The sequence below is a fragment of the Pyrus communis genome, chromosome 17 (genome assembly GCF_041283825.1).
Source record: "Pyrus communis isolate YQ-2024b chromosome 17, ASM4128382v1, whole genome shotgun sequence".
NCBI lineage: Eukaryota > Viridiplantae > Streptophyta > Magnoliopsida > Rosales > Rosaceae > Pyrus > Pyrus communis.
Window position 1 is genome coordinate 13,879,436 of NC_142581.1, and position 14,185 is coordinate 13,893,620.

Genomic DNA, 14,185 nt, shown 5'->3' on the forward strand with positions numbered 1-14,185 from the left:
CTACTACAATTGATGAACTTCATGGCCTACTTCTAAGTAAGGAGATTCAATTGAACATTTGGAAGAAATCCTCACCTTCAACACCGTTCCAAGCCTACAATTCTTCAACTGGAATTCTTCCAACACCGCCTTAATTGGTGAATCAAACTCTCATGTTCATGTTGCTAAGCATGGATCCAATTTCAACTCATCTCAAGGCTGTGGAATGGATCATAATTTCTCAAACCCTAGAAATTCACAAAATTGCACCAACAACTTTCGATCCTACAATCCTTGTCAAAACTTCTCTCGCCAAAGAAATCAAAAGTACAATCAAGGATCAATATCCAATTTCAATAACTCCAACATAAGGATTTCATGTCAAATTTGCCATCAATTTGATCATGAGGATGTGGATTGTCCTCATAGCATGAATCTAGGCTATGGAACCAAGAATTCTCATATTGCTCTTCATGCCAGTACATCTTCTAATACTCCTATATGGCTTCTTAATACTAGAGAAAGCTCACACATGACTAATTCATATGTAAATCTTCAAAGTCCTGAAACCCTAGTCTTGAGCAAGTTTATATTGGAGACGACAAGGGTATACCTATCACTCATTCTGGTTCTTCTAGACTTAATACTTCTACTCATAAGTTTGCACTCAACAATGTGTTACATGTCCCTGATCTGAAACAAGATTTGATTTCTGCAAATAATTAAGTTTATCCTTGATAATTGATTTCCCATTCATCTATATCTTTTTCACTTTATTGTAAAGGATCTTTCTTCGGAGAATACTTTTTAAAGGCCCTGTGAAAGCTGGATTTTATCCATTTCTTGCATCCTTTATTGCTGGAAATCGACACGCTTATGCAGTACTTGCTAAAACCTCTAAGATATATGGGATCAACATTTGGGCCATCCCTCATTCAAAATCTTAAATAAGCTAGCATCTAGGTATCGTTTGGTATGTAGACGGGAAGGGACGGGACGGGACAGGATGGAACGGAACGGAGCGGGAGCAAAGATGCCCTCAGATGGAAACAAGGAGGAAGAAGAAGGAGACGGAGAGGTTATAATTTTGTGTTCCACAAATATGGAACGAGTCATTCCAGGGGGGTGAGGTGGAACGAAAATTCACCCAAAACTCGTCCCGTGGAACAGCTCGTTCCACCCGTTTTAGGCGCACCAAACGTGGGACGGAACGCCTTGTCCCACTCTGTTCCGTCCCGTCCCACGTACCAAACGGTACCTAGTATAACTATTTTTGGAAGAATACTAAGTTTGTGTGTTCAAGCTCTTTAGGCAAGTGTTCTAGGAAATCTTTTACTATTGTTTCTTGTAATACAAGCAAGCCTCTTGAACTTTTACACACTGATGTATGGGGCCCTGCACTAATTTCTTCTGTTAATGGATTCAAATATACTTTATTAATGATTTTACAAAGTATTCTTGGTTCTTTCCACTTAAGAACAAGGACTAGAGCAGGATTAATCTGTGATGCAGAATCAAAAGAGGATGGAAGAGGTGCTGCCATTGTTTGTGGCTTTGGGTTTGCAGAAGTGAAGATTGTCGATGACAAAGAACAATGCGAGCGGAGAGAGGATCGTAGGTGAAGTCATTAGACACCAACGATAGATACACATTATGAAAATTATCAATGTATTTCATAAAATGAATAAGATTACATTTGGGTATTTATACACCATCATTTACATACAGCCGTAACTAACTACTTATCTTACTCACTAAGCTAATGAATGAAAGCGTAACAAACCTTAACAATATCACTTTATCATTTACAATACTACCCTTAATAGACTCCTATGATTTTAGAATCATAAATCCGTCACTGCAAATACACACTTCACCGGTCAACCTCTATCTTTCCACTCTCTTTAACTTTCTCCCTTTCTCTGCTATTAATCCAAACCCAAATGAGTTAGCAAGTGACGCCTACAATTACACCATAAATATGTCAAAATTATGTAGTTTCCGCCACACTCAATGTACAATTTCACAAATTGTTCAGTCGTTAAACTACCAAGTAGATTTTAGTGTAAATGAAAAGCAATTAACATTAGCAATGACTACAAAACCGAACAAATAAATAACCCACCATTCTTTCGGGTTCAAGCCCCGCAAGTTTCAAGCAATGGGTGCGCAATTAATCTAAAAATCAAAACTCTGCACTTCAGAAGCTTCCAAAAATATATTGAACACCCTAACGAATTACAAAAATAATGGGAAGGGAAATAGCCGACAATGGTTTCTAACAATGCAAATGGGAATTCGGAAAGCATGGTTTTTTCGATGGGGTTTCTTTTTTTCTTTTTCTTTTTATTTTATCTTTGTCATTAAATAAAGTTATTAAATGATTTTTGGTTAAAATTCAAAGTTTTAAAATATTTTCATTAGTCTTCCTTTTATTTATTTATTTTCTAGTTTGTATTTTAATTCTTTTCTCAAATTAATAGAATAGAATTTAAATAGTTGGCATGCAACATCAATTAATAGATCAAATAGTTTACAACTATGGTCTAAAAAAATTCTTTAGGTAAAACTTCTAATTAAGCCACTAATTAACACATTTGACAAATAGAAATTAACAAAAAATAAGCGTGATACGAAATATACATACATAAATTACACTTAAAGATTATAGAGAATGCAAAACACTGCAAAGCCAGTGTTTATGAAATTGCAATAAAGAAGAAAAAAAACTAAAATCTTAATGCACAAATCCCTATTTAGCTACCAAATAGATCTGCCACAAACTATTGTAACACGAATTTAACAAATGAGATTGCTATATGTTAATTGGATGAAGAATTGTTCGACAAGGTGATCCTCGTTCTCCTAATCTATTTATTTTTTATATTGAAAAATTGTAGTTGTTAGTACTGAAAAATGGAAAGCTAAGTTCCAAAAAGCAAGGTCAGATTGTTAAAGGTTGTCTTGATAAATTTTGCCTGGCATCTGGGCATCAAATAAGCTATGAAAATCAAGAATCTACTCCTCTACTAATATTAATCGTGGAATGGCTATTGATTTTGGTCGTATTTATGGTTCTCCTCTAATTTATGAATTGGGAAAGTAATTGGGAGTTCTGCTCATTCATTCTCATATTATTGAAAACACCTACAAAGGCCTGGTAGAAAAGGCTCAAGCTCGACTTTCTGCTTGGAAGGTAAATTCGTTATCTCTTACTGGTCGAACTACTTTTGTTCAGTCTTTCACTTCAATTATAGTATATGTTATGTAACCAATGAAATCACCAGTTACAATTTGTGATCATCTAGATAGGTTGAATAAGAATTTCATCTGGGGCTCTACTCGATCCATAAATGAAGTTAAAATGGAGCCAAGTTTGCCTTCCAAGTCTCATAGTGTGCTTGGCTTGAAAAGTATCAGAGTTATGAATTCGGCTCAACGGCAAGTATTTTTAACGTGATATGAGCCAGGTATTCAATAAAAAACTGCTTTGGGCTCTTCATGCGCTTACTAAGGTGTTTTTGAAGAGACTCAACTTTTGCATGAAGGGCTATTATGGCAAATTGGAAAATAGTAAAACGGTAAACCTTGGACTAACAAATGGGCTAAATGTGATATTTTGCTTCAGCATACTAGCTTCCCGCTCTCTGATGATACGCTGAAAGCTACTGTAGCTGATTAATGTTACAATTATGGTTTAGATATTGGTAAACTATTACTTGTTTTACCAAAGGAGATCGTTGAACAAATTATTAGCATTCCAGTTGGTTTTTATGCTTTGGCTGATGAGTGTATCTAGAGTGGAACTAGTGATGGCAATTTTTTTGTTAAATTTGTTATATGTTGGCCATTAATTCTAGTGATTTTCCTGCGGAATCTCATTTGGAAACTTCACATTCCACCAAAAAGTTTAGAGTTCTTATGGGTGCTCTCTTTTGATAAGCTCCTAAATAATCATCAAAGGCTTAAAATGGGTATGCCTAATAACCATGAGTGTCAAATATGTATTTGTTCCTTTGAATTGGTGGCTAATGTTTTTAAATATTGTCCTCAGGCAAAATAAGTTTGACAGAGGTTGAAAATGTATAATTAATAGTCAGAGCACATTAGTTTTCACAATTGGCTTCATTTTAATCTCACCACTATATCACTCATATTGGGGGTTAAGAGTGGAGGTTAGTGCTTTCTGTTACTTGTTGGTTTATTTGGTATTAGTGAAATAAATTTATTTTTGTGAAGGATTTTCCAATGACCGATGATCTTACAGTTACTATTTGTACTTATCTTCATGAAGAAAGCTAATACTTACAAGATTGATAAACCCATATGATTGAATATTTGCTGCTCCATTTGTAAGATCATCCTTCGAATTGGTTTAAGCTTAATGTTGATGGTTGCAAGAAGGGAAATAATAATTCTATTGGAGCCGGTGGTGTTTTATAAGATTCTAATGGTAAATATATTTCTGAATTTTGCGGCACAAGTGAGATTCTCACTACTAAGCTATGAGGAGTTTATTTAGGTTTACAATGGTAGGGGGATTATACATTGATAAATTACTAGTGCACTCAGACTCTGCGCTCATAGTTCATTTGGTGTTGCAAGCTGCTAGCAATAATCATCATTTGAGTCCCCTTGTTTTAGCCTATTGAGAGTTGCTTTCAAGATCTTGGCAATGAGATATTCGACATGTCTACAAAGAAAAGAATTTTGTGGCAGATAGTTTAGCAAACAATATTCTTGATTTAGATTTAACAAATTTCTACTTTGATAATTCTCCTTCTTGTTTAGTTAGTTTTTGATGATCGACTTGGGAATGTTCCGGTCTAGTTTTGTTTGGGCTTTTGATTTAGCCAATTTTTCAATTCAAAAAAATTAAAATAAAAAAATTTACGGTTTCGTCATTGCAATTAAAATTAAGTGATTAGTAGGCACACTTAAATACTTCACTACAAGCTACTTGCATAAGTGTTATTGCAATTGGTTAATTAAAATTTTTCTTAGTTTTATTAAGTGATGAATTTTAGTGGGGTAAATTACATCGAGGGTGATGGAGTGGTAGTGGAGACCAAGGTGGGGAGGCCCAACTTGAAAATATCTTCTTTTTAATTGTATAATATTTTTATTAGTTTCAAATTTTACAAATAATAATAGTTTTTTTATTCTTTTATTTTATTTTATTTTATTAGTTTCTTATCCACATTGCTGATATCTACATCAACAAAAATATAGGTCATGCATTTGTCACGCTATCATTTAACGGCTAAGCTAACATAAACTTTAGCAGATAACCGACATTGCAACGAATTCGTAGTTTTTACTATTGGACTCTCGTTCAAAACAAACCTTTTTACTTTTTGCACTAGTCATTCCTTGTGGTAATCAACCCATTGGGTTGTTAATGAGTAACCATGAAGTCTTATTTAGTTTGAATTTATCTTACACCTTCATCACCACTACCAATGTCACCTTTATAGTATGGTGTCATTAAATGAAAAAGATCTTAATAGTTACTCATTAACAACCCAATGGTTTGTTTGGCACATCTATCTGGCGGCGGGTAATTGAACTAAATTTTTTTTATTTGTTTCAGTTTTTAACTCTTGGATGATATTTTTTTAGTGTAGCAGAGATCGGAATGCTTCATTGAATGTGTAGGCACACGAGAGAGGTCAAGATTAGGAACGAGGATATCCGAGGTAAATTAAGATTAGTTGAAATTGAAGATAACATGAGAGAAAATTTGTTAAGGTGGCTTGGACATGTGAACGAAGACCTACATATCGAGATGCTCTGATGTGATATAAACTAGCACTCAAATTAAACCCTCTTATTGACAATTGTAGTAAAGATGTAAGTAGGGATCATTCTAGGCCGGGATTAGGAGAGATTGCTAATCTACTCTAAACTGACTTAAAAACACAAAACTAAACTTAAAAACAGAAAACTAGACTCTAAGACTCTTAACTAGACTTAAATGACTCAAAATAAGCTAATCAAACTCAAAACTGCACAAAACAATCAAAAAGACTCAAAACAGACACTAAGACTTACTTTGGACGAAAATTGAATTAATTTTGACTCAAAAACACTCAAAAACACAAATTAGGATAGATTCTAACTAATTTGACACAACAAAGTAAAGGGGATTGGGTTTTTGACGAATTTAAAGTAAAAACACGTAAATTAAAGACTAAACAAGTTTGGCACGAAATTGGGTGAATTGATGGGTAATAGGCTAGCTAGAGGGTCATTTTCCACACATAACACACTTGCATACAAATCGATTTCCAGTTGCTTTTCCAATAAACCATGAATCTCAACACCCCAGATTAGTTGTGTCATCACTAATTAACCCTCAGATTTTCCTTAAGTCGTTGAATTGGACGGACAACGCATCGGTAACCAAATTATTCTTCCCAAGTTCCCTACATGAACTACATAATAGAGACACAAGCAAAGATCATTAAGCTCTGTGAAAATCATAAGCATTGACAAAGCATTCGTAACTATGACATCATGATACTCATGTCATGAATTTAACTTAACACGATCGTGACCAGCGATCTTCACTACTTGTGAATATAAGTTCGTAACGATTATGTGAAACTCCCTTATGTTCTAGCATCAAATTCATGCATGCAAACTAAGCGGGCACTCTTAATCGACACACAAGAATAAGTCCTTAATCAAACAGTTAAGTAAATTGCATTCACGATTTATGAAATCACAACTGGAAGTAATCAATTCATATCGCAAATATAATCATGGTTTCAAAGTCTCCTCTAACTAAAACAAGTTTAGTGCCTCATGTTCGCAAAACAAAGATAATTAAACTTAAACATTGAAAGCAAAAGATTGAATACACCTAGAAACGCTCCAACAATTCAAGATTGAATACACCTAGAAATGCTCCAACAATTCAAACTTGAATGGCAAGCACGTCCCAGGGTCCTCTTTCTTCTTCTTTGCTGCGGCACAAGGTGGTTGTGGTGTATTATGGATAGGTGGTGCGAAATCTGGTGTGGAATGGATGAATGGTATGGTGAATAGGTGAATGGGTGAATGGGTGAATGATTAATGATTGGGAGGGGGGCGCTTCCTTTTGTGCGGTAGATTGTGTAAAATAAAGGGAGAAAGGGCAAGGCATTAATTAATTAATTTGGGAAAGATTTAAGACTCCAAATCCTCCAAGAAACGGATAACAAATCAAAATCCCAAGAGGAAAAGGGTAAGAAGGGTGCGGCAAGGAATTGGGAAAGGGAAAGGGACTTCCTTGCACGGCAAGGAAGGAAGGAGAAGAAGGGGAAGGGTTTTTGCGGCAAGGAAGGGAAAAGGGAAAGGAAAGGTGGTGCGGCATCCCCTTAAGAATGGGATTAGGACTTCTAGAAACATATATTTAGGTGTCCTAAATTAATTAGGGACCCTCTTTGGCAGCTGGAACTTAGGTAGGAAAAGATTAGGAAAGCTAAGTCAAAATAAGGAAGTTTGATTCATGTTTCCTTTTTTCTTGCTGATTCCTTGTCTTCCAAGTCTTGAATTAATTTCTTCAACTCTTTAGCATATTCCTAGCCCTTCTTGAACTTCAATTTCGTCCATCCACCTTGCTCCATGCATGTGATATCCATTCCAAGCCCAAAACTGCTCCAAAATGCTCTAAATTGTCTTTTCTTGCCACTTTAGCCAATTGGACCTACAAACACACGAAAATAGCTTAAAATACTAAAATAACTAGGAACTAACAACATAAATGCAAGAAAATAAGCTAACTAAGTCGTATGAATATACTCCTATCATGCTCCAACTAGAAGATGTGGTTACTAGACAGAGACTCTTAAGGCCAAAGGGGTAGATGAAGACATGGAAAAAAACTCTAAAAAAAGACCTGGACTATTTGGATCTAAAAACGGAAGACATGTCACAAATTTTAGGATTCATATAACTAACACACTTAGTGGGATAAGGCTTTGTTGTTATTATTATTGTTGGATGATATTTTTACTTTACCTGATCAACTATTATTTGAGTTTAGTGACCAAAACTGTGTTAGAATTTTAATTGGGTATTTCAAAATACAATTCTTCATTGGTCACTTGAATACTATTCAATTTGTTTTTAAATTCCTAATTTTAGTTTTGATTTGTAAAACTGAAAAATGATGCGTTATAACCTTGAGGTATAACGAATGGTTTTGAATTACAATTGATGGACTTTGAATCACTACAAAAAAAGGGGCCTTTTGGGACGGTCAAAACGCGTCACGAAAGCATCTAAAAGCGTCGCAATAGCCCTTTTACGACGGGCTTGCGAATGCCAATACCGTGTCACAACAAAGTGTTGTCGTAAATGTTTGGTCTATTATATGTGACGCTTTGTGCATGTCGCAAGTACTATTTACTACGGACTTGCGACGGCTACCTATGTGTCGCAAATAAGTAGCGTCAGGTTTAAAAAAAAAATTCGGGCGTCAAATGGGACACCACAATTATATTATTTTAACAACTTCACTAAAATTATTTTATGTGAAATTTACTACAGGTTCCAAACTAAAATAAATTATGTAAATTTCTATAAACTACATACGAATTGTTATTAGTAATGAACTATAAATTAGGTAAATTATAATACAATGTATTATCATATAGAAGTACCTACAAAAGTATGAAAGCAACACTGTACTTGTACTTAAAGTTAGTTGAATGATCGTATCAATTATAGTATTATACACCAACGACATCATGTAGTCTTTATCTAGAACCTGCAACAAATGACATTTTTGAAATAGATTGCGAAGCTCTTGACACATATGAACACATAGCGCTAGAAATGGACGGCAAAGCTCTTGACACATATGAACACACAGTGCTAGAAACAGATTGTGCAGCTCCGGGAACATACGAACACACAACATAAGTAAAATTATACATGTCCAACTTGTAGGGGAGACAAAATTGACACTCATATCACCTGCTTTGAATATTTCAGCTTTCTATGGAATTCATTGTAATCTCCCTTTTTAAGTGCCCTCAAACAACTGAATTTTTACAAGAGGAAACACAACATTTTCTAAGATACTTAAACACTAACATATATTACGATTTCTTCACTTATGTGGGACATTCCTATTGCAAATAGTATATCAGGTATATCCGAAAAACTGGTACTTGTAGAATTAAACTAGCAAGAAAAATGGCTAACCAGAATGTCAAACATGTCCATTGCATATAAATCCTTGGCAGTACAAATCCAGATCATGCATACAACCAGTTTGCTGCAATGACCCAATCAAACCTTCATATGGTTTTCTCTGCCTCGTTGCATTTTTCCATTTTCCATTGTGGGTGTGGATAAACGATATGTTGATTGAGTCTCTTCCACTGACAAACTTTTGGAACCAAAATCCATTGTACTCAAGGGCCTTACTCCAGTTTCCCTCGTGCTCGAAGGTAATGATTTGAGAGCTCAACTTTCAATACCATCACCACAACACAAGAAAAAAAAAAAAAAAGAAAAAAAAAACGTATCCAAATATAAGAATATTCATATGTTTTGAATATAATTTATCTTTGGGACCTTGGACTGGTACTATACAGAGCCATGCTTACAAATAATAGTGTTTACCTACACAGGGACATCCTCAAAGCAGAGTGATTAACCAAACTCTCCACCATACCCTGAATGAATTGGAAACCTAGTTGAAATTACACATTTCATCTAACTCTAGGTCCAAAAATTGATCAAATTTTCACAATGAAGAAAAGAGCATTCTATCCAAACACTAATTAAATGGAGAATTCAATTTCCCCCGAACTTCTTTCTGGTCCAAATGTTCTAACAGCTCAAAATCAATTTTCCTAATCCCAAACAGCAGTACACTAACATTGACCCTATTTTGCCATTCTACCCAACTTAAGGACAACTAGTTTTCTCAGTATAATCGAACTATGCACTGATTGAAAGAAGTACAATCGCAATCAGATTTATACTAGCAAATTTCAGTTCCCTAATAATCAAATTCTATCACATATTTTCATAATTTTAAATACTAAAATAGAAGATAATTGGTAAAATTAATACCTTGCAAATAGAAAATTCTCAAATTCCACTGCACAGCATGATCTCCCAATTTCGCAACTTTCTGATACAAAGCGCTGACCTTCTCCTTGAGACCCCTCCCCAGTATATGAGCCTGGCGTCCACCATAGCCATGGGGGACCCAAAAGCTGCACCCCTCAGAAACGCGTCGAGCTCTTTGTCTGTATTCGAACTGACTCATCCGCGGCTGTGCTTGAACCGCTTCCTCCACCACATGTACATCATCACATGCCTCAGCTACTGCAGCGCCTCGCACCAAGCCTTGCAAACCAACAACGGCGCTCAGGCTTGGATGGCTGAGCGTCAGCTTAATTCAGCAAGCATAAAAATCAATTCAAAAAGAAAACCCTAAAAATTACTTAACTTACTGAATCAGAAAGGAGGGAAGATGGTTGTAGTGTCTTACAAAATCTCCGATTGTGCTCCGGGATCTCCAATTTTGCTCCAAAGTTTCCGATGATTCCCCCAAAATCTCTGATTGGATAGATTTGGCCTCTTATTTTTCAGTTGAATAAGAAAGTGGAGAAGGTGCAGGAAGAGAAGGATGAGTCTAGAGGATGAAATTGAAGGCGCGATGGCTTGTTTTCATCTGAAAATAAAGTGCCTAATTGAAAAATTAAAGAATTTAGGCGCTAAATTTTGTTCTGTAGAAGGCGCTAAAGTGGAGAAGGCGCTAAATTGTAGGTGAAGTAGCATTCATATCGCCAATATTTCCAACAATCCTAAGAGTAGAATTCGGTTGCTACTTATATGCTGCTACAACCATTCACTGATCACATATATAAAGGTTGCGTGTCACAAATTATTTTTTTTTCATTCAACATTTTATAACTTAAACATTTCTAATATTTTGTTATGTCAAAGAGATAAGTCACTATATGAACCTGTATCTACAAAACCAAAGAGCAAGGCTGCAACGCCTTAAACATTTCTAAATTAATTGTCGGTCGTATGCAAACTTGTGACTAACCATTTATTAAGTTACGATCAAACAACAAAGCCGAGTGAGTATAACATATCTATCGCAATTCTATTTACATTCTGCAACCATTAATTTGCTTCTAATAGCCACCAATCAGCTTATATGAAATATCATGCTGCCAATCGAACGACAATCCTATTAGATGATCTTCTATATGTGTTGTTCAAATTAGAAAGAAAAACTGTATTTAAACTAGCTACCATACTCGTTTAAAATGCAGTTGTCTCCATTTTGGTTAAATAGCTTTAATGTGGAGGTTACAAAATTTTAATTAGTTTATGCCAATTAAGAATTTTGATCAATATTATTTTGAATTATTATATACATATATTCTGTGAGTATTTATATTAAATGAGAATTACATGTTATGACATGAGGTTACATCCTAATGATATTTCATTACTATGAATTTGTTGGGGTATTTATTCAAGTTTTCCGGGAGCTAAAAGTAATTTTTCATTTTATCACTAATGAGTTTCATCAAGTAATTTCAGAAACACTTAGACTAGTTTTCGAATGACCATCTACTTTAAGGTATGTGATTATTCTTGTATTTATTTGAGACTTTCCTAAATTGGTGGGGGTGGTCATTGGAGCAAGTTTTGCATAATAATATTAATTTATTGACATTTCATGTGTGGTAATTATACGTTATAGTGTTTATATATATAACGGATATGATTTCAATTTCCTTATCAATGAGTAATAATTTTATTATTAGCAAGTATGGCAAACAAGCTACTACAGAAGGCTTTATATCCTCTGGATATGGACTAGTTTCAAATTTGGTGCAAAAGCCACTGTTGGCCTTGAGAATACTATATAATTTGTGGGGTTTCTTTTATTCATTAAGTGGCATTAACTTGCACGGTATTAATTTTTTTTTTAATTATTAGCTTTATTTGATATTGTGCAAATTTTCTCGCATGATCATAACTTGTTCATGGCAGTGCCATTCTCGCAACAAACACTACAAAAAAAAAAAAAAAAAAAAAAAAGAAAAGAGCATTGCGCATAATAAATTATCTGTGCCAAAAAGCACCAACAATTGTGCTCATAGACCACTAGCAACAGTGCAGCTACTATCTTTGTGTTTGTGCCCTCTATGGGCGTCACCATTGATTAGAGGGCACGATACAGCCATGTGTGCTCAAAGAGTTGAGCACAAATATGGTTTTTTTTGTGCCCTGTTCTGACACCTGTGTAAGATGCCATTTCAGATTCATGTTAGCACAAAAATTTTGTAATTGTGCCCTATCAATTAAATTTAAAAAAAATAAAAATAACAAATTCAAAATACCCTACAATCTGAAACAAACATTTGAAAATGTATATTCATCCTTCAGGCAATCATCCTTCTGGTGGAGGCACCTGTGCTCCACGCATCATCCACGGCAGTACCGCACGCAGCGACAGTGCAACCTGCAGCCACGCTAGGGGTTTCAGAGTTCGTTTTGGTCCAAAACACAACCATTTTCAACTGTTCAAAAGCTAAAACAAAGCTACAAAGGTAAGTATTTGAAATTTACCTTCTTCAAGGCCATTGGGTGGCCGGTGATAGCCTAAACTCATAGCCCTCGCTGGAAATAAGGGGAATTTGTCCCTAAGTTGAAACTACATCCAAACTTAACCAAATCAGGCATGCAGTGCACGAAAATGTCTCTAAACAACTTAAAGAACCTAACTAAGGTGTTTTCGAGACTCACCCATACTAGATTCGACGGAAAATATCGTCAGGGAGTCAAGCCACGACGGAGCTTGTCATTTTGTCTCGTCGGTTTCGATTTCCAGAAAGCAAAAGGTAATGGGGAGTTTGCAGTGAGGAGAGGAAGGTGACACTGGTGGTTGCCTCGCCGAAGATCGCCAACTCTGCCGCCGTCATTGCTTATGTGTTTCTCTGTGTCAAGGAAGAAGTCGAGATGGAGAGACAGAAAGATTGTGAGAGAGCGAGGGTGGCAGTGTAGTGTTTGGGGTGGTTGCAAGGTTCGCCGAAGTGGCTAGTTAGATAGAGATAGATGCTGTGGTTTTCTGTGCAGTGAGCATAGAGATGGTGAGGGAGATGACAGAGAAAAGTGTGAAGAAGTAGAGAGAGAAAGTTAGTGAGAGAGAGGATTGCGTGAAGGAGGGAGACGGAAAAGTGATGGAATGCAGAGAGGAGTAGAAGCACGGGGAATGGTGAAGACCCACATGGCTGGGTCCCACAAGACACAAAAACCCATCAGAAAATTAATAAAATAATTATATACATAACCAAGAGGGAGATGGAAGACTATTGGATTAATACTCAACAAATAATTAAATATACATAACCAGGTGGGAAGGGTGAAGACCCACGCGGGTGGGTCTTTGCTGCATCTGCTTGCAGCGATAGAAAAAATTGGAGGAGCACAAAAACCCATCAAAAAATTAATAAAATAATGATTTAATACTCGACAAAGAATTATATACATATATATATATATATAACTAGGTGAGAAGGGTGAAGACCCATGTGGGTGAGTCCCTGCTGCATCTGCTTGCCAGGAAAGTAAAATGGGAGAAGCCTTTGGCTTCTAGAATACTCCCTCCCAAAATTACCATTTTGCTTTCTAACTTTAAAAATTCGTAACTTACTCGTTCTAACTCCGAATTCACATCGGTTTGTGGCCACGTGTTCATTACGAAAAGTATTATTTAAATAAAATATAATATTTATCACCACTAATAATTCAAGTTGATTACAACTAGATATTTTCACAAATTATGAATAGGAAAAAAATAGTTGGGAATAGGAAAAAGTAAATGTAAAGGACACAAAAACATAATTTTTTATTTAAATATATCAAAATAGAGGGCAAAAAAGCCTTTATTGTGTCTGTGTAAATTAATAAAAAAAAATTTCCATCTCTAACATGCAAGCTAGACACAAAGTTTTGTGTTCAAATTTTAGTAGGCACAAATACCCGACACAAACTAATGTGCTTTTATGTTAGAGAGCACATTTGAGGTATTTTGGTACTCAATGAAATTTAAAAAGGACAATATATATTTGTGCTCAATGAAAATGAGAAGGGCACAAATCAATTGTGTTCTTAGCCTATTTTTCTTGTAGTGAAATATTTTGATGGAGTGTTATTCTTTTTGTAAACC

At 35.4% G+C, this 14,185-nt stretch overlaps 1 long non-coding RNA gene across 6 annotated transcripts; it reads right to left on the minus strand.

Moving 5' to 3' along the window:
* Positions 1-6,885: 6,885 nt before the first annotated feature.
* LOC148689502 (uncharacterized) lies at positions 6,886-10,774 on the minus strand. Of its 6 annotated transcripts, none has more exons than XR_015958261.1 (3): positions 10,481-10,760; positions 9,178-10,381; positions 6,886-7,672 (listed from the first exon to the last, which is right to left on the minus strand). It is a non-coding gene; the product is annotated as an uncharacterized LOC148689502 (long non-coding RNA). The 6 variants fall into 6 exon arrangements; XR_015958262.1 differs by lacking the exon at positions 6,886-7,672 and adding an exon at positions 8,545-8,737; XR_015958260.1 differs by lacking the exon at positions 6,886-7,672 and adding an exon at positions 8,545-9,013.
* Between the last annotated feature and the right edge of the window lie 3,411 nt (positions 10,775-14,185).